At 33.2% G+C, this 24,210-nt stretch overlaps 1 pseudogene; it reads left to right on the plus strand.

Moving 5' to 3' along the window:
• The first annotated feature begins 938 nt into the window (after positions 1-938).
• Positions 939-15,169, plus strand: LOC123254363 (annotated as a pseudogene).
• Positions 15,170-24,210: the final 9,041 nt, after the last annotated feature.

Below are 24,210 nucleotides of genomic sequence, written 5' to 3' on the forward strand. Positions count from 1 at the left end.
TTAACATTAACAAAGTCTTAAAGTATTAGTGGAATCATATAATAGGAAGTGACCTTGAAGATTATGTAGACTAATTTTCATGTTCTCAATGACAGTATCAAGCTTCAACAAATGAAATGACTTTCTAAAAGTCACTTTCTCTTTCCTAGTTTGTGGCAGAAACAGGGCTATAACTGCAGCTGATTGATTGATGGATTAGTACCCTAAATTCTGGTAAATTATTCTTTCTATTAGGCCAGTGTCAATGTCATTTCCAAATAATAACTTTTTCAAGTACTTTATAAGTCTCTGAGGTTAAAAAAAAAAAAGGCCTCAAGGGCCATTTAGTCCTTTCTATACAATAACAAGGCTATCTTTTATAGCAATCCCTGAAAGAGACCATCCAAACCAAAAGTTTCCTTGCTGTTGAGGTCAAAACTGTTTATTTCTTTCAAGGTGTTTGCTTCTGCTATATTAGGTGAAACAGAACAATCCTTTTCATGTAAATCAGAGGCCTTTGTATGTATAAATACTGCTCTCTCTATTCTCTCCGAATATTTCCATTATTTATGGTAAATATTCCCAGTTCCTTTAAATAATCGCAGATGGAATAAACTTAAGACTTCTCATCTTCCTAATTTATGCTTTTCTGTCAGGTTTTCCAGTTATCTATAACTTATAGGATGTGGCTGCTAGGCATGGCTGTGCACATCCATAAGTCCTACTAGAAGGTCCTACTAGGAGTAGTGAGGCTAGTGGACTGATCAAAATTCTGAGTTCTGAATAACAATGTTGCTAAAACTCATGCCTTACAACCACACTTCATTTCTTTGTATTCTCAGATCTTAATCCAATTCCTAGCACAAAATACATTTTAATAAATTCTATTGTTTGACCTGTGTGGAAGTTTCTTAGAGCAGGAAACCACTAGGTTGCCTTAGGGGGAGGCCAGATAGGAAATGAAGCAGATTAAAACTTTAGTGGCCATCAGCATTAGGATTGGATCTGGGAGTGACTGTTGCATTCCAGCTTGGGTGAGTCATAGATAAATTAAAAGAAAGAGATAGATAGATAGATAGATAGATAGATAGATAGATAGATAGATAGATAGATAGATAGATAGATAGATAGATAGATAGACATATTACATGGTTACATAGAAGAATGAATCAAAATGTGGCTGACGAAAACAACTAGGATATTTTTAGCAATAGTATTAATAAAGATTATAGTTATTGAACAGGTAATAAATATCAATGCAGAGGTTTTTTTTCTTTTTGTTTCCATTGTTGTCACTATTATTATTCAATCGTTTCAATCATGTCCAATTTTTCATGACCTCATTGTAAGATTTTCTTTGCAGAGAAAAAGGAGTGGTTTACAGAAAATGACAGCCATTTCCTTCTCCGGTTCAACTTTACAGATGTGAAATCGAGACAAAAAAGGTCAAATGATTTGCCCAAGGTCACACAGTGTCTGAGACCAGATTTCAATTCATAAAAATGAGTCTTCCTGATTCCAAGGCCAGAATTCTGTACAATAATGGAAAACAAAAGAATGTTTTGCCTTTAACCAAGGATGTAAATATTCTAAAAGGTTTAGGCAGAATATATTTATCTAGAGGCTAAGATACACAATTAAGAGGACGTCAAATAAAAGGTTCGAAAAGAGTACTCATATGTTTTGGAGAAAAGCATATTTATGATATTGTAAGAAAAAAAGTATTCTGTATTTCATAGTAGACAATGCTATTATTTATTATAAAGACCATGCTGGTAGGGAAAGGGTCAGAAAGATGGTAATACATAAAATACCAATAAATTTGAAACGTGTATAATAAATTAAGTAAGTTAGTAATCTTAAAGTGATATGGCAAATGTTATTCTGTAAGTGGGAAACTATGTGGGATAAAATTCATAAATAGCATAGCTTTGAAAACTTGTTTGTTAATCAAGAGAAAGAAATTAAGCAAGAGCAAGGAATATACAAGCATATTATTTGCTTATCAATCTATCAATTAATATTTGTTAAATGACTATAATGTAGCAGTTATCAACGTAAGTTGAGACAAAATATTAATGCAAATGGAAATAAGTGAAGTGTAGGAGTGTAGTGCAAGATCTATGAATAAGGACAGAGAAGTGAGAAATAAGCCATATAATAATGAGAATATACTATAGAACAAAGGTGTCAAATATAAGGCCTAAAGGCTGTTTATTTACCATATTACTGAGTTTAGCCTGAATCAGGTTAAAATGTAATTGAGAAATAATTTAAAAATGAAATGAAAATGCTATAAAGCATAGATAACACTAAATATATATTTAAATCAACATTTATCCTGCACTAATTCTTATGTAAGGCACATGTGTGACTGCCATTTAATTCTCATTACCTAATTATTATTAATTGATTTAATTAATTAAAGAAATTAAAAACTCATAGATTACTCTAATCTATGGGAACCTAGGAATGTTTTGGGCAACTGCCACTCACAGCTCAAACTCACATGAAAGGTTAATATATCAGAGGTAGAATGAATCTGATAACCCTACATTAAAGGAATGGCAATTGGGATTACTGGTCTCTGTCACAAACCAGGGAATAACACAAAGGTTAATTAACAACACTCTATGGTTTCTTTGAGGTAAGAGGAAACAAAAAGGAAGAAAAACACAACAGTTTAATGTATTAAAATGGTAAGGAGAGTGGGAGAGGTATTTCTATAACTAGGATTAGCTAACTGACAAGAAATGGAGTTCTAAGAGGGAGTTTCTCTGTCAACCAAACCTCAGTCAGGCTGACGGCCTTGACTGAAGACTAAAGGGAGAGCTGGGTATTGGGATTTTCACAACTGGTCCAAGCTGCTCCTTTTATGACTTCAGGATACAGGAACCAACTCCATGCATAGGCAATAATCCAATAGATACCAGGTAGGAAAAAATTCCTTCAAATTGTCCACCAGAAACAGACACTATCCATTACCAAGGGTTGTGTTGAGGGAAGTTGTCTTCAAGATTCTCCAATCCCAAAGATACCAAGCTTATGGAGTCAATGCTGGCTGGACATCTACTCCAAACCCCTCTCACACCATTACTGACAGTTCACACTACCCCCAGCTGCATTCCAATACAGAATGTTCAAAGCTGACAGCCAAGCTCCCAACCCTAAGCACTTCTTACTCATCACAAATTTCTATTCTACTTCCTAAATTACTTCATTACAGTATAAAGCATATGTATATATATATATATACATATATATATATGTATGTATGTATGTATGTATGTATATATATATATTTTTTTCAAAACCCATACATGTTTTAAAAGGTAGATTTTTTATGTGGTGGCAAAAAACTAGCCTGAAGAGATGTTCATCAGGTGGGGAATGGCTGAACAAGTTATGGATATGCTGATAACACTATTCTTTTGTGCCTTAAGAAATGACAAACAAGATAACCACAAACAAACTTTAAAATAATTAAATAAATGATGCAAAGTGAAATGAGTAGAAAAAAGAAAAAAACATTGTATACAGTAACAACCATCAATTGTGAATGTCTTAACTATGACCAACAAGGAAAGGATCCAGGATAACTATCAAGGCAAAAAAATAAAATAAAAAATGTCTACTGCCATAGAAGGAACAGATGGAGTCTAAATGCCAAATGAAACATACCATTCTTTACTTTTTTTCTTCCATGAATTTTTCTCCAATGTAAACAATATGTATTTTGTTTCACAACATAGTGAACATGGAAATATGTATCATATGATAATATATGTCCAATCTATGTTATCTGACTTCTTGAGGAGGGGAAAGGTGGGAAGGAAAGAGAGAATATAGATTACAATCAGAAATGAACATTTAAGAGTCATATTGATAAATAATCAGAAAAAATTAAAAGTTAGTGTAACAAAAGAGTGTGAAGCTAAACTATTTTTCCATTGGATTATTAGACCAGCACAAGGGAAAGAAATACTATGGAAATTGTGCCATTAATTTCAATAGTGTATTTATCCAATTCTGTCATGATAAACTTTTGGATAAAATAGGAAAACACAGATTAGATGAATGTACAATTACTACTACCATAAATAGGAAGACATTAGATTTTATTTATGGATGAGAAAGGTAAGTAGTACTATTAAGACTCTTAATGAAAGAACCTTTCTCTCTTACTCTTAAGTTGTCTTCAGCCAGGTTACAGAAGAGCTTTCCCAGCTTTCTGGTCTACGGTTCTAAATTTATTGATTATTAAATAAATAGAACTATTTTTAATTGGAGAGAGAATGATTAAAGGGAAAGGATTTTAGTAGATAGCAAACTCCTAATAGAAACATGCATTTAGAAAGGAGATATGGAGAGAAAAATATTCTAATGGGCTATAGAGCTGGAAGAATAAATGACTCAGGAAGTGCTATGCTTGAGTTCAGTTCACCCACTAATCTCTGTCTCCTTCTATTATTCTTGATAAGTAAGATAAAAGTTATATATTAATTATTGTGGCCAATATAAGAGGAAATATTTATAGACCACTGGAAAGGTGAAGGGAAGTGATGGTAGAATCATGAATGGAAAGGTAAAGGGAAGTGATGGTAGAATTATGAATGGAGAGAATTGGTGGTAATGGAAAAACAATGATCTGAGCACAGTCGAGAATCATATTTAACATGAACCTCAGGAAAAACTATTTGAAAGTAGAAATGCGTTTCCAAGCCCATTAGTTATATATATATATATATATACTTTTCCTGATACCCCTAAAATTATGCTTCACTACTTGTATGAAAGATTAAACCCCACTTATTTCCAGAGAATTTGCATGTGCATGGAACATTATGACACCAATTTAGGGGAATTATTTTGTAACTACTGTTCTTGCTAAACCTCATTACATCCCTTTTCTAAAATATAATAGTATTAAAATGTTTTATAATAATGAGGAATACTATGGATGTGGACTCAGGACTTACGGCATTAGGCAATTTAACCTTCAATAAACCTCTAGAAACCTAACCTGACAATATGAGTGGGAGTTGGACAAGTGGCTCAAAGGAAGGGTAGCATAAAATAGTAAAAAAGTAAAAGGCGGGGGATAAGAGCAGAAATGATTCAGTCTTGTGATTTAAAATGCTTTTAGTTGATNATATATATATATACACACTTTTCCTGATACCCCTAAAATTATGCTTCACTACTTGTATGAAAGATTAAACCCCACTTATTTCCAGAGAATTTGCATGTGCATGGAACATTATGACACCAATTTAGGGGAATTATTTTGTAACTACTGTTCTTGCTAAACCTCATTACATCCCTTTTCTAAAATATAATAGTATTAAAATGTTTTATAATAATGAGGAATACTATGGATGTGGACTCAGGACTTACGGCATTAGGCAATTTAATCTTCAATAAACCTCTAGAAACCTAACCTGACAATATGAGTGGGAGTTGGACAAGTGGCTCAAAGGAAGGGTAGCATAAAATAGTAAAAAAGTAAAAGGCGGGGGATAAGAGCAGAAATGATTCAGTCTTGTGATTTAAAATGCTTTTAGTTGATATATTTGCCTTTCATGTTGACTCGGGATTTTCTTAATCTTCCTTTTTTAAGAAATAATTTTAATTTAGAACACAAATTTAATGTGGGAATCTAAAGAAACCTAACAACCTGGACATAACTTAAATAATACTTTTTAAAAAAAAATACTACAATTTATTCAAAAGAAAAGGAGAAACATTTTTAAGGAAACAAAAATATAATATTTCTTTTTTCTTGCTGAAAAAGAACTACTCACAATTCTGTCCAATTGTTTAAATATATTATGCCTTCCAACTTGCCTGGAGGATAAACTATAGTTTTTTGTTGATTTTCTTGGAAATTTTAAGCACTTCTAAATATTCAGAGCAAAACAAATCAATTGTTTTTATGTTGTAGCTGAGGCATGATTTTAAATGAACATCAGTCACCAGCCAAAACTGGTTTTAGATGGGCAATAGGAGTATGAATTTACTTAACAAAAATATTTCTATGGGAATATAGAGATAGGAAGTGTTTCTAATTTTATTATTAAATGCTGTTTTAAATAATAAAATGTAAATTATTACATAAGTAATAATAGGTTTTTTCAGTTACCACACGATTTTTCAATGAATGGATACTAAAAACACAGCTACTATAACGTAGGCTTTCTTTATATTTTTGTTGGTTAAACAGGGTTATCATAGTCAAAGAGAAGGGAAACCACTGTTATATTAACATGGTATGTCACTACACTACAAAGCATGATGAATTTGGAATCAGAAGACATGAATTAGGATCTCAGTTCTGAAACTTACTGTATGTATAAACTTGGAGATGTAGCTTAAGCTTTCTGGGCTTCTGTTTCTTCATTTTTAAAATGAAAGTGTTAGATAATATTATGTCTAGATGTCTTCTACCCATAGAATTATAATCCCAAAACTCTATGAATATATTTTTGTGTATTTTGTTAATTTCAAAATTAGAAGTCACAAACAGCCCTTTACAATTTTCATGGCATAGAATTTGACATCTAATAATTTTTGGCACGATGCTATCATTTTAAAATTATCATACCTGATATTCCTTTGTTGTGGGTGGTCCCTTCCCTCTTTCCATTTATTTTCTTTTTCTCTGAGAATATTTCAAAATAATTGTTATTATAGTAATGGGTAAACTGGCAAGAGATACACAGACCTTACCAGGATAGCCATTTTATTGCTATAAAACTACTTTAGGGAGTATCCTAGGGAAAATTATAGCTCCAGAAGTAGGAGAACCCATAAAGAGCATATCATTGAGGAGAGTTTACAGCATGGAAAACACCAATAGTTCCCAGTGACCCCAGTGCATCCATGAAGAACCTTGGCCCACTGTGTCCCTATTAAAAAAGTACTTTCATAAAATATTCAAAACTACTCAATGGAAACTTAATACACTAAACCTTGTCACTTGAGTGTTGTAAAGAGACATTGTAGTTAGTTGGCATATCTGAAATCACTACATAATCCCTGACCTGGCCTGCTCTCTGTGCAAATGATTCCTTTTTCCATAATTATGTATACTTTTAAAAAGCTATTGTTTTGTAGTAACATCAATAAATCATTCACCTAAGACACTTTCAAGTGTTAAATTTATAGGATAGCCTCAGTTGTACATGGAACTCAGTTTGAAGGAAACTGGGATTCAGAGAAGTAGAAGAAATGATGGAATGCATTTTGGATACAAGGCAGAGAGAGGAGATGAAATGTGTATGAAAATAGAAAGACTTTTTTGACTGCACATTGAATAAATGATGAGTATTGATGTATATATTAAGGCTGAAAAAATAAGTTGGAAGCAGATTTAAATGATTAAATTCATATATAAAATATTCTACAGACTTTAAAATAATATTTTCACAAAATTCACATAAGTGATAATCCATTTTTAATGAGTAACTTTTTAATGTGGAAAAATGTAATGGTTCTCAAATACATAGCAGTTTTATAAATATATATATAATGGGAGACATGACAAAAATATAATACAGTAATGATATTAATTCTGTCATTTGCAGTAGTATTTCCATATCATGAAACAAAATCTCTTTCACCAATAATTTATATTAAAATCTATCTTTCATTTTGCATGATATTTTCTTTACCTTATAGTAACTCTTCTACTCAATCTACTCACTGGGCTAGACACCTTTCTCTAAATCTCAACATTGTGTAGAGTCCATTGAAGCACCTTGGCAATAAATCAGTCAATTACTCTTTCTTTAGAACCAATACAGATACTTTCTTGATCACACATATCTGATATTGTAGAGGAAGGGCCATATGTTTTTACTGCTAATGTTAAAGCTTAATTGTGCCCATAATGCACCTCTTCATTGTCCTCTGATTTACCCAGATCTTTAATACCTGAAGATAGTGGCATCCTAATGATACTCTTTCCTCTACTGAAATAAAATCACTAATTTTCATCATCATTTAGACCTTTGAAATTTCATTTATCTCCCTCTTTTTTCTTGTTTCCTATGTTTGTGTTTCCAAGATTCATTTAGTTCTCTTCTTTTCACTGGGAATATTTAAAAGTCCTCTATTATTTTAAATAATTATTTCCCCTATAGAATTATAATCAAAATAATTGTACATGAATAGTTGTAATATAACCTTTACCCAGGTATTGATGGCAGCTGCACAATCAAAACTGCCCTTAATACTTTAACACATTCATTATGACTACTTATGGTATTTATTCTTTCATTAGACATAGAAATTCTAACTCCTAGTCATGATATTTTGGAGTGCTTTCAATTTGAGATTGTTTTCCATGAGGTGGCTGTTGAATTTTTTTATTGTCATTTTGCCCTCTTGTACATAATTTTAATTTTTCAACAATAATTGTAATTTATGAATTTGGGGTCAGGCAAGAATGACCATGATGTTATAAAAAGATAGTCCTTTGTCTCAAGGAAAAAGCTCAGGGTCATTTCCAAAAGCAATCCAGATTTATTTCCTGTTTTTTAGGCATCTGTGGTTCCATTGACTACCAAGATGTATGCAGTGATAAACAATTCTACACATTTCCCGTTCATGAAAATATAAAAATTTAGGCAATCTATATTTTACATTCCCATTTATTTTGTCAATACTTAGGCTAATTAACTTTGATCTTGTAATAGATCTTATTTAGGAGGCTCTGATGTGGGTAAGATTGAGGAGCAATCAAGACAATTTAATACACAGACAGGAATATCTGAGGATCCTCATTATGTATAGGGAATCTTTATGTAGAGTTCTGCCTATACATCATTCAAGTGGAAAATAACTTTGATGAAAATTTGTGTCTGTGTTTATACATCAGTTGTTAATAATAATTAAATGGCCTTAAAATTTATCTTTCTCATCCACTATTACAAGAAATTTTGTGTCATTTTAACATTCATGGCAAATGTCTTATTGAAATTAAATCTTTTATTCTATTGAATTACTTTGTTTAGTTAGCAAATAATAAGCAGAAAGAATTTTGTGTAACTATAATTATGTGCTTTGCTATGCAATACTGTTTTTAAAAGCTTGCCTGCTTTCTTCTTATTCTATGATGAAAAAAAATCTTTATGTGGGAAAATTTTTTTCAAAAAAAATTCATGGAATACAAAATTAGGTAGATGAGTCAGTACTTGTTACTATTTTCCCAACAATAATGTCTATTTTTAAATAAACCCCTTAATATTCACACATTGTTTTTAATTTCTGTTTTCTTTAATTCTATTTCTTTTACATAAAGTATATTGCTCCAATATGAGTTCATATGGATTCATAACATATTTATTTGTTCAGAAGAAAATTTGTCACAGAAATATTTAAGATGCCCCTCATTTTCCACCTATCAAGTTTTTTTTTTCTTTCCAGTTTCTCATTTAAATAACCTTAGTATTATGTAGCTTAATTGAGTTTCTTATCAAACATTTTATAAACATTTTTAATTGAGTTTAATAATACATGTTTAATTTTTTTTTCCTTTCCATTAGTTGTGTCCAGAGTAATTCCTAGCACATAATAGATTTTCAGTGTTTATTGAAAGTTTTTTGTGTGTCTACATTGATACTTGCTATTTCATGATATGATGCTATATATGCTTCTAATATTTCCTTAATTAAATTTTACTGTCCACATAATTAAGATTAATATCTAAATTGATTTTTTCTTTAATGACTTTCTACTTGATAAAGAGGTCAAAAAATTTCTGGAGATGTTTTTTAAGTTCTTTTGCTCTCTTTGTTGTGGTGATTGATTCATATAGTTAAACTTCAGTAAAAAATAATGATCCTATATATCAATATCTGTGTTTACCAATTTTACTGTTTTTTCTCATTGTTATAGTACCTTGACTAAACATATCCCTCAATTATATGCCAGATATTATTAATTTTATATTTCTTACTAAAGACTGACTATATAAAATATTCCTCACTTCAATCATTGTAATTTATTTAATGTCAACCTATAAACAGCTTAATCTTTAAAAATTATTCAATGTTTGTTCTATTAAGAACTTCTTGCATCTTTACCTATGCATAATAGGTAAAGATGAGCTTTTGTAACATCTATAAACTTTTGTCTTCTTCATTTCTTAAATTAGAAACATCTTTCCAAATTAGTTTTCATTGAAATCTTTAATACATATTGACTTAATGACAAACTCATTAATTTCTTCTACTCAGATATCCTTTGTTGGCAAAAATGTTGGCAAAAATATTCAGTAATCTGTATGATTATCTATCTTCAAATATTTAGGAGCTCAGCAATTCAAGATAAATAAGCATCTCATGTAATATTTCTTTTTGATTTTAATGGAAAAAATGCACATTTTGATTATTTATTTATCCACCTCTCAAGAAGAGGTATTGAGTCATATTTCTATTTAGTTATATTACCCATTTGTCTTCTGATTTTGGTTAAAGTGAAAATATCAACATTGTTATAATTAAGTACCTATAATAAGAGAGAATGAATAAGGAGTAAGTAAAAGTGGAAAAAAAATTACTGTTTACTATTCCCCTTCCCCCAACATTACTATAATTTCTACAAATATTTTTCTAAGTATTAGTCCCTGCTCTCAAGAAACTTACATTCTGGACTTCAAGGCAAGCATGGCCCCAGAGAAGATGCAAGGGACTTCTCAGCCTCACCACCCACCAATACAAAGCACCTCAAAAGAACAAAAATCAAAATCAGATGAGAGAAGGGACTCTACTGTAGGGCACAGCCTTGAAGATCAGCATGGTTTGGGCATCTCTATGCTATAAAGAGGTAAAATTATTCCTACCAAAGTGCATGCTGATCACTCACAAATGACCTAGAAAATAGGTCCAGGAGAGACAATTTGAGAATCATAGGTATACTTGAAAACCTAGAAATAAACAGAAATGTTGACATCATACTACAAGAAATTATCCTAGAAAACTACCCTGATATTCCTGAACAAGAGGGCAAAATAGATATTGAAAGATTCCATAGATCACTCTCTACATTAAATCCTCAAAAAAACAACTCTTAGGAATGTAATTATCAAATTCAAGAGCTTCCAAGCTAAGGAGAAAATATTGCAAGAGGTCAGAAAAGAAACAATTCAGATATCAAGGATCACCAATCAGGATCTGGCAGTCTCCACACTAAAGGACCACAAGGCTTGGAATGTGATAGTTAGAAAGGCAAGAGAATTGAGTCTGCAACCAATGAGCACCTACCCATCAAAACTGACCAGGGGAAAGTATGGACATTTAACAAAATAGAAGACTTCCAAGTATCTGTAGAGAAAATACCAGAACTAAACAAAAAAATTTGGTATCCAAATACAAAATTCAAGAGAAACATGAAAAGGTAAACAAGAAAGAGGGGGAAAAAGTTTTAAAGTCTTTAGTAAGATCAAACTGTTCATATTCCTACATGGAAAAATGATAGTGTCTCTCAAAAACTGTATTCACTCTCATAGTACTTAGAAGAAATATTCATAAGTAGAGGTTGGGGTTTAAGATGATATGTGAAAAAATAAAAGGGAGGGAGAATAGAAGATGGCACAAAGAAAAACTTGAAAGAATAAGAAAAATAGGATAAATTATACCATATAAAGAGGCACATGGGGACAGGATGATAAGCATACCATTATAAGAAGGATAGGAAAAGAGTGCTAATAGGTAATACTTAAACCAAACTCTCTGTAGAATCAATTCTGAGACGAAAGAACATCTATATCCATTGGGGTATCAAATTCTACCTTATCCTACAGGGAAGTTAAGGGGGAAAAAACAAAGGGGGGGAGTGGGGTGGGGAGTATAAAAAGGGAGGGAAAGAGAAGGGGGAGGGAACTTAATAGATCCTAAAGAAAAATAAGGGGGGAATAATAAAGAAGGAGGTGGGAAGGGAAATAATATAAAGGTGGGGATTGGGGAGACCAATTAAAAGCAAAACACTGGTGTAAAAGGAAATAGAGAAAAAAGAAAGGGCAGGACTAGTAGAAGAAATGAAAATGAAAGGGAATATACAGGTGGTAATAATAACTTTGAATGTGAATGGGATGAACTCACCCATAAAATGGAAGCAAATAGCAGAGTAGATTAGAAACATAAATCCTATCATATGTTATCTACAAGAAACACACATAAGACAGAGAGAGAAACACAGGTTAAAAGTAAAAGGCTAGAGTCAAATCTATTGCGCATCAACTGAGAAAAAGAAGGAAGGAGTCACAATCATGATATCTGACAAAACCAAAGTAAAAATAGAAAAGGTAATTACATCCTGAAAAAAAAGCAAAATAGACAATGAGGAATTAATAGTACTCAACATGTATGCACCAAATGGTATAGCATCCAAATCTCTATAAGGAGAAACTGCAAGAACTCAAGGAGGAGATAGTAAAATTATACTAGTGGGAGACCTAAACCTTCCTCTATCAGATCTAGATAAATCAAACAAAAAATCAATTAGAAAGAGGTAAGAGATGTGAATGACATCTTAGAAAAATTAGAGTTAATAGATATATGGAGAAAAATAAATAGGTACAAAAATAAATACACCTTTTCAGAAGCACATGGTACATTAATGTAAAAGGGAAAAGGGAGTTTTTTGGTTGGATATTAATATTTAAAAGTGTGATTGCCAAGGAACTGAATAAATACCAATTCTGAAAATGATTTTAGTAATTTATTTATAAAATGTAGGAGAGAGTGGAAGTAGAGAGATGAAAAGAGGGTAGAGTAAGAGATCTAAATTTAGAAACTAAATTTGTATTCAAGTCTGGGCTTCACTCTGGATGGGCTCCAGAGGCCTAGTCAAAGAGCCTAAAAGTCAATTAACAAGGAGTTTAGTCACAAAGGCTTCTTCCATTCAGTGGACACTCCAGGAGACTACTGCCTACAGGGAGGCTAAAGTAGTTAACCTTCTCTCACCACATGTAGTTCTAAGGAAGAAATTTAAGAACAGTCTCACCAAGGTCTCAGGGTCAAGGTCTCAGATCCAACAAGTAGCTTCTCCAACCCATCCTACAACTCCAGGAAACAAACAAGAACTCTCTTACAGGAAGTTTCACTTCCTTTTAAAAGGTGCTTCTTTTGCATCACTTCCTGTGCCTACCTCTTAGTTTATGTGTTCAATCACAACAGATTCTTTGCTTAGGACTTCTCAGGATGTAGTCATTAGATTTTGATTCATCACTCACTCTAGCACACATGGGTCACAGACCTCCCAACTTGTAAATTAAGGGGGGATATTCTCACCTTTGGTGATTAGATTAAGGATAGATAGAGCAGAGTTAATTTCATTATCACATTAATAAAGATTGAGGATGTACTAGGGCATAAAACCATTACAAACAAATGCAAAAAAGCAGAAATAATGAATGGAAACTTTTCAGATCATAATGCAATAAAATAATAATTAATAAGGGTACCTGGAGAGATAAATCAAAAATTAATTAGAAATTAAATAATATGATTCTCCAAAATTGGTTGGTTGAAGAACAAATCATAGAAACAATTAATAATTTTATTGAAGAGAATGACAATGAGGAGACATCATGTTAAAATCTATGAGATGTAGCCAACACAGTGCTAAGGGGAAAATTTAAATGCCTGAGTGCATATATTAACAAGTCAGAAAGGGAAAAGGTCAGTGAATTGGGAATGCAAATTAAAGAACTAGAAAGAGAACAAATTAAAAATTCCCAGATAAAAACAAAATTAGAATTCCTAAAAATAAATGGAAATTAATAAAATTGAAAGTGAAAGAAGTATTGAATTAATAAATACGACCAGAAGCTGGTACTTTAAAAAATCTGTCAATCTAGATGATATGGATGGATCCCCACAGCCTGACAGATTCACTAGTGAATTCAATCAAAACAGTTTCCAAACAATTAAAAGTAGATCTAAACAATCAGAAAAAAACATTAATTGCTCATGGGTAGGACAAGCTAACATAATAAAAAAGTGAATACTATCCAAATTAATTTACCTATTCAGTGTCATACCTGTGAAACTACCAAGAAACTGTTTTACTGAATTAGAAAAAATTAAAACAAAGTTCATTTGGAAGAACAAAATATCAAGAATATCAATGGAAATAGTGAAAAAAAACATGTGAAGGATGAGGGCCTAGCAGCACCATTCTTAAACTGTACTCTAAAGCAGTGGTCATCGTGATAAACCCAAAGATCCCAGGTTTGGGGAAAAAACTGCTAGGAAAATTGGAAAACAATATGGGAGATATTAGATTTAGATCAACATCTCACACCCTACATCAAGATAAATTCAGAATTTTCAGCTCAGAGCTGGGGCTGGGATGGTTGCCTCTAAATTGTACTTTTTCTCTCGTTGCCTTGGAGCTGCCTCCTCTTCCTCCTCTTCCTTTTCCTCCTCCTCCTCTTCTTCCTTCTCTTCCTTCTTCACTGCTCTCTTTCCTCCTCCTTTCCTCTCTTCCCGCTGCTGCCTGGCTGCTGCTGTTGAGTCTCCCGGACCATCATGGTGAACCTCAGCCCCAGCATCGTGATTGATGATGATAAACCAGGCTATGACCTGGATTTATTTTGCATCCCTAAGCACTATGCTCAAGATTTGGAGAAAGTATTCATTCCTCATGGACTTATCATGGACAGGACTGAACATTTGGCACAAGATGTAATGAAGGAGATGGGAGACCTCCATATCATTGCCCTCTGTGTCCTCAAGGGTGGCTATAAATTCTTTGCTGATTTACTGGATTATATCAAAGCATTGAACAGGAATAGTGATAAGTCAATTCCTATGACAGTATATTTTATCAGACTGAAGAGCTATTGCAATGACCAGTCAACAGGAGACATCAAAGTGATTGGTGGAGATGATCTCTCAACTTTAACTGGAATGTCTTGATTGTTGAAGATATAATTGAAACAGGGAAAATGATGCAGACGTTGCTCTCCCTGGTCAAGCAGTATAATCCAAAGATGGTGAAAGTAACCAGCTTGCAGGTGAAGAGGACCCCTCGCAGTGTAGGATACAGACCTGACTTTGTTGGATTCGAAATTCCAGACAAATTTGTCGTTGGATATGCCCTTGACTACAAAGAATACTTCAGGGACTTAAACTATGTCTGTGTCTTTAGCGAGACTGGCAAAGACAAATACAAAGCATGAGATGCAATGTGGTGTGCAGAGCAGCTTTGAAACACTGTGGGGAAACCCATCAACTTCACCTCTGGACCACCAACTAAATTGTCCAACGTTTCAGCCCTGTGACCATCTGCTTATTAGAGCTTTTGCATGTACTGTATCTTGTCTGTTTTATATTTTAGGAATGTCAGACAGTTGCTGCAGTTCTGATTGCTGTTTCATTTGCACTACAAAACTGAAAGAGACTATCACTACCTTTTTTTTTTTTTTTTTTTTTTTTTTTTTTTTTTTTTTTTTTTTTTTTATCCTGGGACTCCATTCAAGGAGCATAGGGCCACAACCAGCAGACAATGGGACACATAGTCTCTCAGGGTCACCCAGCTGGGAAGTGTCTGAGCCCGGACTTGAACCTAGGACCTTTTCGTCTCTAGGCCTGGCTCTCAATCCACTGAGCTAGCCCAGCTGCCCCTACTTTAGGTTGCAGTTTCTTTAGCAGATGTAGTTTTTACAGGTTGGGGTTGCTAGCCCCAAGCCCAACCCTCCTCCTTTTTCATCTGGGCTTGGGACCGTCCTTGGCCCAGGAGTGGTAAGGGTGGGCAGTAGGGGTCAAGTGACTTGCCCAAGGTCACACAGCTGGAAGTGTCTGAGGCCGGACTTGAACCTAGGACCTCCAGTCTCTACCCTTGGGTGGGTTGTATTGCTTGAATTGCTGTTTGACTTATGAATGAGAAATTACTTAAGCCACACCAACACTGAATTGAAATAGCTAACGTATTGTGAATGTAAGAGATGTTTAAAGAGGATATATTGATTTTTTAATTGGTAATTTAATTTTATATGTTAATAAAAATGCAGAGAAGTGATTGAATATTGTTAGTTAACACCTTTTTGGTGTCAAAGAGGGAGTAGTCAATTTTAATATCTGTTCCAGTTCTGTTACAGAATCTAAGAGGTTTGATTATTTTATGATAACCCTATCTATCTCCTGGAATTACATTATTATTTCAAGAACTTTGGTTGTTGTTGCTAAGAATTAAAATGAAAGCAAATAGTTAATTTTATGGAGAAGGGCAATAAAACGAAAAGCCAAAAAAAGATTCATTGAGCTGTCTGTCCCACTTTTACAGATCATTTCCTTTCCGTGCTTGCCAGTTAAAGGTAGTTTTCATTTAAAATAAATTGACATTCTTGACATTTTACTTTTGAAATCTATAATGCAAAATGCTTAAAATAAAGGCTGTCTCTTAAAAAAGAAAAAAAGATCAATTCAGAATGGGTTAATGACTTAAATATAAGGAAGGAAAATATAAGTAAATTAGGTGAACACAGAATAGTATACCTGCCAGATCAATGGGAAAGGAAAGATTTTAAGACCAACCAAGAGATAGAGAATATTATAAAATGTAAGATGAATAATTTTGGTTACATTAAATTAAAAAAAATTAAAAAAAAAACAATGAAACCAAAATTAGAATGGAAGTAATAAAATTGGGGGGAAAATCTTTATAACAAAGACCTCTGACAAAGGCCTAATTACTCAAATCTATAAGGAACTAAATCAATTGTACAAAAAATTAAGCTATTCCCCAATTGATGAATGGATAAAGGGACGTGAATAGGCAATTTTCAAATGAAGAAATCAAAACTGTCAATAAGCACATGAAAAAGTATTCTAAATCTCTTATAATTAGAGACATGCAAATCAATACAACTTTTAGATACCATCTCACATTACCAGATTGGCTAATATGATAGCATGGAAAAGTCATAAATGGTGGAGGGGATGTGTCAAAATTAGGACATTAAAGTATTGCTGGTGAAGTTCTGAATTGATCCAACCATTCTGGATGACAATTTCGAACTATGTCCAAAGGGCTTTACCATTGCTGAGTTTATCCCCCAAAGAGATAATAAGGACAAAAACTTACATAAAAATATTCATAGCTGCACTCTTTGTAGTGGCAAAAAATTGGAAAATGAAGGGATTCCCTTCAATTGGATAATGGCTGAATAAACTGTGGTATCTGTTGGTGATAGAATACTATAGAACTAAAAAGAATAATGAACTGGGGGAAATCCATGTGAACAGGAACAATCTCCAGGAATTGATGCAGAGTGAAAGGAGCAGAACCAGGAAAACATTATACAGAGATGGATACACTGTGGCACAATAGAATGTAATGGACTTCTCTACTAGCAGCAATGCAATGAATCAGGACAATTCTGAGGGACTTATGAGAGAGAACTCTATCTATATCCAGAGAAAGAAATGTGAGAGTACAAGCACAGAAGAAAAACCACTGCTTGATCACATGGTTTGATGGGGATATTATTGGTCATGTAGACTCTAAACAATCACCCTAATGCAAATATTAATAATATGGAAATAGGTCTTGATCAATGGCACATGCAAAACCCAGTGGAATTGATCATTGGTTACAGGAACTGGGTGGGAGGAGGGGAGAAAGAGAACATGAATCATGTAACCATGGAAAAACATTCTAAATCAATTAAATAAATAATTAAGCTTAGAAAAAAAGAAACACATAACATGGAATCTTCAGTGGAACAGATGCAAAATCCCAATGATCATTATGGCTGAACCTCAGGGTGGATGGTAAGACCCTGGGATACTTAGGGTCTAATGTCAGATTGGATGGCATTACCCACAAGTCAAAAACATGTAGAAAAAGAACTGTGGGAATAGAAACACAGAAGAAAAACATAATTGATCACATGGTTTGATGAGTATATATGATTGGGGATTTTGACTTTAAATGACCATTTTCTTGCAAGTATTATTAACATGGAAGTAGGTTTTGAACAATGATACATGTATAACCCAGTGGAGTTGTTTCTCTTAGTACCCTAGACAACTCTAAGACTATATGCTGCAGAATTCTTAGTCAGAATAAAGGCTAAAAAAGGAACAAGAAAAAAAAGAGTTTGCTTTCAAATAGGATTCTATATCCACAACTATATTAGACAATATTTATCCATTCTTGAAACATCTGTACAGTCATAATTAGGTAAGTCTCTCAATAGGCATTAAGACATGGTTTTGAGTAAAATTATCTCCTATTCATATCTACATTTTAAAATTGCACAGCGAATCAGTAAATGCTATTTCTTAGAACTAGTTAAAATTGCAAGCTTTTTCTCAGTTATTTTGACTTAATCAGTCTGAGAGAGAATTCTGGAGGCATGGGAATGGGGGAACATGTTTTAGGGGGAAAAGTTTACATATATAAGACCAGAGAGAGAAATTCAAATGAAGAAAGGAGAGGCTTGGTTCAGGTCTCTAACACCAAAATAGAGACACTGCTGAGGTAAGTATCTAAATGATATAGATGGGAAATAAACATGGGAAATAGAGGTAGAATTGTTGATGGTTGAAGAAGAAGCTTTGGAAAAATATCACTGTTAATAGTTTCAAACTTCCACCTAGTTTTTGAAAGTATTCATGAATATTTATGGCTTATAATAAAACTGTTCTTACCCTAGCATGATTATCACAGCTGGATACCTCACAAAAACTGTTGAAAAATATTATAGAAAAAGATTTTGATTTCTGCTTGCTTTGACTCTCTAAGGTCAAAAAAATCCTGAAAAAAGCTATAAATTTTAGATTATGTTAATTTTCCTTATCAACTTTTCTTTGACAAAAGTAGTGTTATCAGCCAATGAGTCCTGCATTTATGGCCTCTGCTAAAGTGCTGATGGATGGAGAAAATATCACAAAAAGAGGCCCAGCAGGGTTCAATTCTTTCACTTTATCACTGAAGACTTCCTTTCTCATTTCAAAAGACAGACTGACTTTTGGTATAATGGGAGTTTAGTGGCAAGTTAGTGAGAAGCCATTGGAATACTTGTGGGTTACTAGTTGTTGGTGACTGAACAATACAGGCAGCTTGCCAGCGGTTGGGTTGCTCCTAAAACAAAACATCTACCAGTATCTATGAGCAGAAAACAGTGTCTCATCTCTGTCTTGGGCTCTTTCTATCAAAATCATCATCAACAACATCACATCATTCCCCCCTTCTATTTGTTTCTGTCTCACTATGTTTACTCTGTCTCCTATCTGTCTCTCTCTGCCACTGTCTTTTATCTATATTTGCATCTCTATATGTGGCTCACATACATATATAGAAATTTTTCCTATTAATCATTATTTATCTTATCACAAAATACCTAGAAAGACTTATATGAAGCAATGCAAAGTAAAATGAGCAAAACCAGGAAAATGTTACACACACTAACAGCAATATTTTAAACTGTTCAACAGTGAATTCCTTAATTATTATCAGAAACTCAAGGATCCAGGACAACTCTAAGGAACTCATGATAATGAAAAGACTATCCACTGTCATAGAAGGAATTTATGGAGTCTGAATGCAGTTCAAAATATATCATTCTTTACTTTATTTCCTTCATGCATTTTCTTCTGATGTAAGCGATATGTGCCTTCTTTAATAACATGATGAACATTGAAGTAGGTATTGTATGATAGCACATGCACAACATACTATATCATATTACTTGTTCTCTTGTGGAAATGGAGAAAAGTTGAAAGGGAGGGAGAGAACACAAATCACAAAATGTCAGAAAATGATTATTAAAAATTGTATCAACCTGTCTGTGAGAAAATAATTAGATATCATTAATACTGTAAGATAATTTTGACTTGTCAATAGTATTCATGTCATGGTTTTATGCCACCAAACAATAATTTGAGTACCAATACTTCAACTAATAAGCATATTCATTGAATGAAATTTTTTCCATCAAATACAGTCCAAAGTAACTCAAAAAATGAATAGGAGAAAGATGTCCCAATAGCTTGTATTACTTTAATATTTTAGCTTCTACTTATTTAAGTCTTATTCTGCTCTCTCTTTATGGCAGAGAGTTGGGTTCCAAGTGGAATGTCAATGGAGTTTTTAGGTACAACCAAACTGGGAAGGCATTCCAGTAAAAGTTTTAACAATTTTCAATAGCAGCTAGTATTTTTTTCTGTTAAGCTCTGTGTTACATATAGGGACAGAAGCTATGATTTTCTTAGCATAAGAAATTCCCTCTTCCAATGAAAATCAGAATTTATCATTTAAGAGAGTTCCCTTGAGCATTGAGAGGTTAAGTCACATAGCCAGTATGTGTTAGAGGTAGGGCTGGAACTCAGGGTTTTTTAGCTTCAAGGAGATGCCTCTTTGCATTAGTACATCTACATAAAAATATTACAAGCCCATATCTACTCCTTTCCATTGTCAAGCCTATCAATTTTGTTATTACACAAAAGCACCTCAGAGTACACTTCAGGAGCACATTTGCCCCCTTCAAGTGAGTAGATCAGAGGCAAAGGAATATGAAAAGGGATACAAAAAGTAAAACAAATTCTTCCTTTCCAAATTTTCAAAATAAAAGTACATAGTGATAAAATCACCCATTAAATTTTAAAATCATACTCATAAAAATGATCACTAAAATTGATCAACTCATTATTTAAAAAAAAACAACAAAGCCTTACCTTCAGACTTCAAACTGATACTAAATGTCAGTTCTGAGGCAGAAGAGTAGGAAGGGCTAAACTGAGATTTAGTGGTTTACCCAGGGTTACACTGCTAGACAGTTTATGAGGCCAGATTTGAACACAGTTTTTGTATTTAGATCTGACTATCCACTGTGCAACCTATTTGTTCTTGCAATACATTATTAAAGTTGTTTGTAAACACTTGAAAAGAGTAGTAATTATGGATTAAGATTTAATACTGGTTGATGAAAAGAAATAAAATCATTTTAACTAAATATTCAATTTGTTACTCTAAGTTAGCTCGGGGAACATGATGTTTACCTAAAATGTTTGAGGAATGATGAATATAGGGAAAGATTATGAGAAAAAAGATAAGAAATAGCAAGATAGAGATAGATAGACTGGGAAACAATAAAGTGGAGTGGATTCAGAACTGGTTGATTGGACTCAAAGTGTGCTGTCAAGATGGAGGAAAGTGAAGAGTGAAACAGAACTCTGTCTTCAAATTGTATTCAAAAATTTTATCAAGGACTTTAATAGTATCTGTGCCATACCTATCAAATTTTAGATCACATTGAACTCTGAGGTATAACAATTATTTCAAGTAATACAATAGAAAGTTAAAATTATTCTGGCCAGGCAGGAAGTTTAGACTGACTAAAATGTTATATTTAATAGGAATTTTTAAAAGCACAGGTAAAATTGGGAAAGATTAAAAGAGATAATAGTTCATGTAAAAATATTCCTAATCGTTTTAACAGACCTAACATTCTAAGAAGTAAGTTATATAATCTTACTAAATTATATAAATATTTAGAGAACAAATGATTTCTTATCCTCTTGAATTTTGTTTTAGGCATACTATTTTGGAATTTTTGCATTTGGGTGTAGGTGCATCACTGTAGCAAATATTGAGAAGTTAAATGGCATCCAGATAAAAGAGAATTAGAAATAATTAGACATTTGGAACAATTGAAGTATATGGAAATACATGAATTTCAAAGTGGAACTTTGTTTAGGACTTGGTTTGGCATAGGAAGGCATTTCTGAAATATCTTCCTACTTTAAGTCCTAAAATGTGGTGTAAGGGGTAAAAAGGGGTTTTGGTTGGGTGAATATTAAAAAGGGATTGTCATCAGGGAATTAAATAAATATCAATCCCCAACAAAAAAAATTATCAAGTCAAAATGATTTTAATTGTAGTTTATTTACAAATGAGAAGAGGGAGAGAAAGTAAGAAAATCAGAGAGAGGATAGGGTAGGATAAATAACCTAAAACAATTAATAATTTGCTCCAGTCCCTGGTTCAACCTGGGCAGGTCTAACTAGTCTTCAATCAGAGAAGGCTAAGCCTTGAGCTGAGGGCCAAGGCCCAAAGGCCAAGGGCCAGGGATGAATGAAGCAGAAGCTTTAGTCACAGTACCTCTCTTGAAAGGAGAGTTCCTTCAGAGAAATCCAGGAAGATTTAGTAGTTACACTCACCATAGGTAATTCCAAGGGAGAGATTAAGAGTAGTCTCACACAGTCCAAGGTCTCAGCTAGTGCTCCTCCAGGTCCAAGCCACAAACAAGAAGAGCTTCACAGGAAGCTGTCACTACCTTTTAAAAGTGCTTCTTTTTCGTCACTTCCTGTGCCTTCCTCTTAGTTTATATGTCCAGTCACGACAGGCACTTTTCTTAGGACTCTCCAGGGGGCAGTCAGTCAATTCTGATTTGTCATCCACTTTTGCACATGTGGGCTACAGACCACCCAACTTTTGAATTAAGTGGTGATGTTTTCACCTTTTTTGATTAGATTTGAGAATGGGCAGGTTAGATTTAATTTCATTATCACAGTGATAATTTATGATAATGATAATTTCATTATCACACATTTAATTTCATTATCATACATTATCACAGTATTATTTCCAAAGTTTGTTTCTTGGCCCTCTTTTCCTTTTTATTTTCTATACCTTGTTATTTCCATCTGTTTCCAAGGCTTCTATAAGTACCTTTATGTACATAAACTCCAAGGTTTTTGTGTCTATATTCCATTTTTTACTTTCATTCCATTCCTCTTTCTAAATACCTGCTGATGATTTCTATCTACAAATGATTTCTCAAATTCAATATTCTCCCAAACATTCATCCTTCCTCCCAGCTTTTCTACTTCTGTTGATGGCACTTGAAAAGCCAAAGTAATGGTTTTATATTTAATTTTGGAAACAACAAGACATTGAAATTTATTAAATAGGGCCTGACATGCTCATACTTTCACTTTAGTAAGACAGATTTGATATTGGAGTGGAGAAAAGATTGAATTGGGGAGAAACTTATGGCAGGCTTACAAACCCATAAGTTATAGCAATCCTCAGGCAGAAGGTGAGAAGGTCATACCAGTATGGTAGCATTTTTTAGAAGTGACAGAATTGTGTAAGTTCTACTGTCCAGCACCTCTCTCACCTTTCCAATATTTCACTATTTTGCATGGGTGGATATTATGTTGATCCTAACAGAGATATTTTGGGAAGCTGATGAGATGGCCTGATACTCCCCCACAAAGGCTTGAGTGAGTGGGGAGGGATACGTTCTCCTTACTCTTCACCCCTCCCACCTAGCAGTTGGAAATCAGTTGGAAATGGAGACAGGACTGATATCTTCTTACTAGACTTAGCAAGGCAAATCCCCTCATCCAATGTTCTGGGCAGGGGAAGGGAAAGGGCTGGAATTCTGAGTGAGGCTTGACCCTGTATCTTGCAGGAATTCCACCCTGCCATTTTCCATGTTACAGTGGAAAGTATGGCCTTAAAAAATATTTCCATGTTGCTATCAACTATCAGACATGGTTAATACATAATGAACATTTATGATACCTGAAGACCAATTATGAATCATATTATCCATTTCAGAGTTGTAAAAAAAGGATGCAGAATGAGATATGTATTCTGTATGCATCTGTTGAAAAAATTAGTTTTGCTCGATTATGACAATTTATTATGAATAATTTATTTTTCTTTTTTCCCAATGGATTGGAGGATGGAAAGGGAACAAAATGCATTTCTACTTTAATAATATATATATATATATATACATATAGATAGATAGATAGATAGATAGATAGATAGATAGATAGATTGGAGGCATTATAGATCTGAGTTTTTCATGCACTTTTATGCATTTACTACTTTTACTTAAATATTTTACTTTGTAATAAGAGATTTCTCTCAAAATTGGAGTAATCTAAAATATTTATAAAGCAAAAACAAAATATATTGATAAATCCTAACCAAAAAGTAATCTCTTAACAAACTCTCACTGTGGAAATCTTTATTTTCTTATAGTTAAGGACCCACTTTCTCCATGTAACCTTCCCTGACTAATTATTCTCTTACCCTACACAAATTCCTCAGAGTACTGCAGTAACCTTCTTTTTCTTTTTTTATATTCTACCTTCTAAAATACTTGTGAAAATGTAAAGCTTTTGTCCTCCATTAAATGATAAATTATTTGAGCATAGAGATAGTTGTCTTCCAACTGTATATAGCCAGTGCTTAGTA

Source organism: Gracilinanus agilis, chromosome 1, assembly GCF_016433145.1.
Source record: "Gracilinanus agilis isolate LMUSP501 chromosome 1, AgileGrace, whole genome shotgun sequence".
NCBI classification, from domain to species: Eukaryota; Metazoa; Chordata; class Mammalia; order Didelphimorphia; family Didelphidae; genus Gracilinanus; species Gracilinanus agilis.